Genomic DNA, 3,867 nt, shown 5'->3' on the forward strand with positions numbered 1-3,867 from the left:
GTTCAGTGCCATTTGAGCAGGAACTCTTGAGGTCTTGGATAACCAGAGTGAAACCTAGAGAAGGATCCTGGGCTCCCAGGGGCCACATCCCCTTGTCCTGGCCGACTCCTTGCCCTGGAGGGACTTAGAGAAGGGTGCAACTTGGGGCGAGGGTCCCTCTTGCCCAGGTCTAAGGATAGGACTGTCCCTTCCACTTTATTTTTTTGCAAACACTCAACACCGTCTAACATACTATATATTTTAAGTATGTAGTTTGTTTATTGTCTGAAAGCCTCCAGTAAAATGTACGCCCCATAGAAGGCAAGGATTTCTGTTTTGTTCACTATTATACTCTCTGAACTTAGTATCTGGCACATAGTAGGTGCTCAATCAATATTTATTGAATAAATAATGGATTACCAGGTTTGAGATTCCAGAAAATAGGCTAAAGGCACCTAGTCTTCTTAAAACTTCCTTGTTCTGCAGAGAGCTTCTGGGAAGAAGAGTGTTAGGTGCATGATGCAAAACCCCATCTTTTCAAACCTGCAAACCCTAGAGAGGAAACAATGCATTCTGCTCTTTCAGAAGATAGCGGCGCCTAGGCACGGTAGCTCATGCTTGTAATCTCAGCAGTTTGGGAGGCCGAGGCAGGTGGATTGCTTGAGCTCAGGAGTTCAAGACCAGCTTGGGCAGCACCGCTAAACCCCATCTCTACAAAAAAAATTAAAAATTAGCTGGGCCTGATGGTGCCATGAGTTCCAATCAAGTGGAGAGTTCAGATGCGTAAACCAACAGCCAAATATAAGAAAATAAGCTCCGAAATTAAAGGGTGGTCAAGGTATCATCCACAGCCAGGTGAGAGTACAGTAAACACTGCCTGTGTGAGTCACAGAGACCTCCAGGGTGGAGTGGCATGGGCTGCACTATGAGGGATGAGTAGGAGGTTCCACGTTCGAGAAGCTCAGTAACCGTCTATAGAGGCATAACCTCTTCACACTAAAAGATGGTTAGCACATGTGGTCCTATTTTTGTAAAATACGTATATGTATTTGCACAGAAAAATGTTTTTAAGTCTAAGTAATATGTCAATTAAAAATTAGCAAGAGGGGCATGGTGCAGTGGTTCATGAGTAATCCCAGCACTCTGGGAGGCCAAGGAAGGCAGATCACTTGAGGCCAGCAGTTCAAGATCAGCCTGGGCAATATAGCCAGACCCTGTCTCTCTCTCTATATATATATATATAGAGAGAGAGAGAGAGATCCATATCTTTTATATATATATACACACACATATATACATACACAAAAGTTATATACGGGTAGTGGAATAATTCAGGAAAGTGGGTGATACTTTTTTACACTTTTTTCTGTATAGAAGAGCACATATAATTAAAAAGCATTAAGATAATAACAGGCCACATCTACACATCCAATATGAGCATTTGTATGTATCTCAGGGTGAGCTGGGGGAGATGACTTCCAGGCCAAGGAAATGGCACCACAGATCGTGTGCAAGTGGGAAACCATGGAGACATTCTGGAGGAACAGTGAGCCCCTCTGGCTGAGTAAAAAGTAGTTGGAGTCTGCCGGGCACAGTGGCTCACGCCTGTAATCCCAGCACTTTGGGAGGCCGAGGCAAGCGGATCATGAGGTCAGGAGTTCCAGACCAGCCTGGCCAACATGGTGAAACCCCATTTCTACTAAAAATATAAAAATTAGCCAGGGATGGTAGTGTGCTCCTGTAGTTCCAGTTATTTGGGAGACTGAGGCAGAAGAGTCGCTTGAACCCAGGAGGCGGAGGTTGCAGTGTGCCAAGATCGTGCCACTGCACTCCAGCCTGGGTGACAAAGCAAAACTCTGTCTCAAACAAACAAACAAACAAACAAGAAATTAGTTGGAGTTGAGGCTGGAAGAGGAGGCCAGGCTTGGTGGCTCATAACTGTAATACCAGTACTTGAGGATCCCTTGAAGCAGGAATTTGAGACCAGCCTGGACAATACAGTGAGACCTTGGTTTCTGCAAAAACTTTCAAAACTTGGCTGGGCAGGTGGCGCTGGCTTGGGGTCCCAGCTTCGCCAGAGGCTGAGGTGGATCACTAGGAGTTCGGAGTTCGAGGCTGCAGTGAGTTATAATCGCCCCCCTGCACTCCAGCCTGGGTGACAGAGTGAGACCCGTCTCTAAAAACATAAATAAATAAAATTGGAAGAGGAGACTAAGGCCAGACTGCGGGGCCGTAAATTTCAGGCAAAGGCTTTTGGCCTCTGACCTACCTTCATGACACGGCTTGCAGCAAGAAGGTTTTGCTTTCAACCTGGGATGTCTCTCTGCCCCCCGTTTCCCAGATGACAAGAAGTTCAGACGCGGCCGAGCTGAGCCCGGATCCCACCTCTGGTGACTGCACGGCCTGGCTGGAAGGGCAGGGGTAGGGCCGGCAGAGGTGGAGGTGCAGTCACGGGTTGGGAACTCGGCGGCCCCACCTGCCCGCGAATGCGCTCCAGACACAGACACCTCATGGGAGAGTCTCCCAGTCCCCCAGACACAGCCCCAGCCACAGACCCCACTCGAGGAGGGAACGCCTACGTCACAACAGAAGCCACGCAGCTTGTGTGTCGCCATCTGTCCTCGTGGGAAGGCTCCTCCCCGCCGGGATGGTGTCCACCGGACCGCGACCCACGCGGGGCTCTCCCCACTCCCTCCGCCTCCCGCTTCCTCGGAGTGAGGTGGCCGCTCTTTCCCAGCTTGCCGCTTGGTGGCGCTGCCAGCATGAACCGAGGGCGCCGCCGGACCCCGCAGCCGCTGGAGCTCCGTGGAGAAGCGCTCCATGGTGACTTCCGGTGGCCCAGCGGCCTGCATCGCTTGAGCCCTGCCTTAGACTCAGATCCAGGCCTGGAGAGGCCTGTCAAACCCACATAAGGTAGACAGATAGGACAGAAATGGTGGCTGTCCATCATTCAAGGACATGTGGTCCCTGTGAGGTTATGAGATCCGCTGGTTTCCTTGGCTCAAATATCCAGCCAGCCACCCTGGGCAACCTAACCAGACTCATCTCTACAAAACATGAAAAAAATTAGCCGGGCATGGTGGCAGGCATCTGTAGTCCTAGCTACTCCCGAGGCTTAGATGAGAGGATGGCTTGAGCCTGGGAGGAAGAGGCTGCAATGAGCCATGACCACACCACTGCCTTCAAGCCTGGGCAACAAAGAGAGACCCTGTCTCAAACAAACAAACAAAAAAGTCTAGTAAACAGAATTGCTTCCCTTTTTGTTGTTTGTTTTCTGAACAGTGCATATTTATGTAGTAAACAAAATGCAGGGCTCAGAGGGATCAACAGGGTATTGGTGGGTCCAAACTATCCCCAACAGGATTTGGGTAGAAAAAAAAAGCAGACAGCCCTGAACTTTGATTTCAGAGCTGGGAAACTGTGGGAGGTCACAACTAGAAGATGCAGGAGACAGCGCTGGGAATGGTTCAGAGTGGGTCTCTGGACTGAGGAGAGAGTCGAGGCAGTGAACTGAGCCTGACTCTTCCTCCCAACCTCTCAGGACCTGGCTCAGCTTAACTGTGAAGTGGGAACACTGGCCAATGCCCTGCTCAGCTGGGAGGGAAGAAGTCTGGTAGGCAGAAAAGACTTTTAAAATTATTACATGCTCAATGAAGACAAAGAATTATTAATATCATGATCTTAATCATCATTATTGGAAAAAGACCTCTCATCCAGGGCCCAGGAAGAGCAGAGCAAAGACCAGGAAGCACACACTCCCGGCTGCTCCTATTTTACGTGGACACTAACATAGATGGGATTCATCTATGGTGTTTTCACTTTGCAGCCAAATTTCCTGGTAGTTTATAAGTCATTCGCTTGAGGGATACTCAACCTGGAGTCATTTGG

The 3,867-nt window shown here is 49.3% G+C and overlaps 1 long non-coding RNA gene across 1 annotated transcript; it reads right to left on the reverse strand.

Annotated features, from left to right (window-relative positions):
• Nucleotides 1-369: 369 nt before the first annotated feature.
• Nucleotides 370-2,699, reverse strand: LOC116418707. The gene is made up of 3 exons (XR_004228834.1): nt 2,559-2,699; nt 2,249-2,386; nt 370-690 (listed from the first exon to the last, which is right to left on the reverse strand). It is a non-coding gene; the product is annotated as an uncharacterized LOC116418707 (long non-coding RNA).
• Between the last annotated feature and the right edge of the window lie 1,168 nt (nt 2,700-3,867).

The sequence above is a fragment of the Piliocolobus tephrosceles genome, chromosome 1 (genome assembly GCF_002776525.5).
Source record: "Piliocolobus tephrosceles isolate RC106 chromosome 1, ASM277652v3, whole genome shotgun sequence".
In the NCBI taxonomy this organism is placed as follows: domain Eukaryota; kingdom Metazoa; phylum Chordata; class Mammalia; order Primates; family Cercopithecidae; genus Piliocolobus; species Piliocolobus tephrosceles.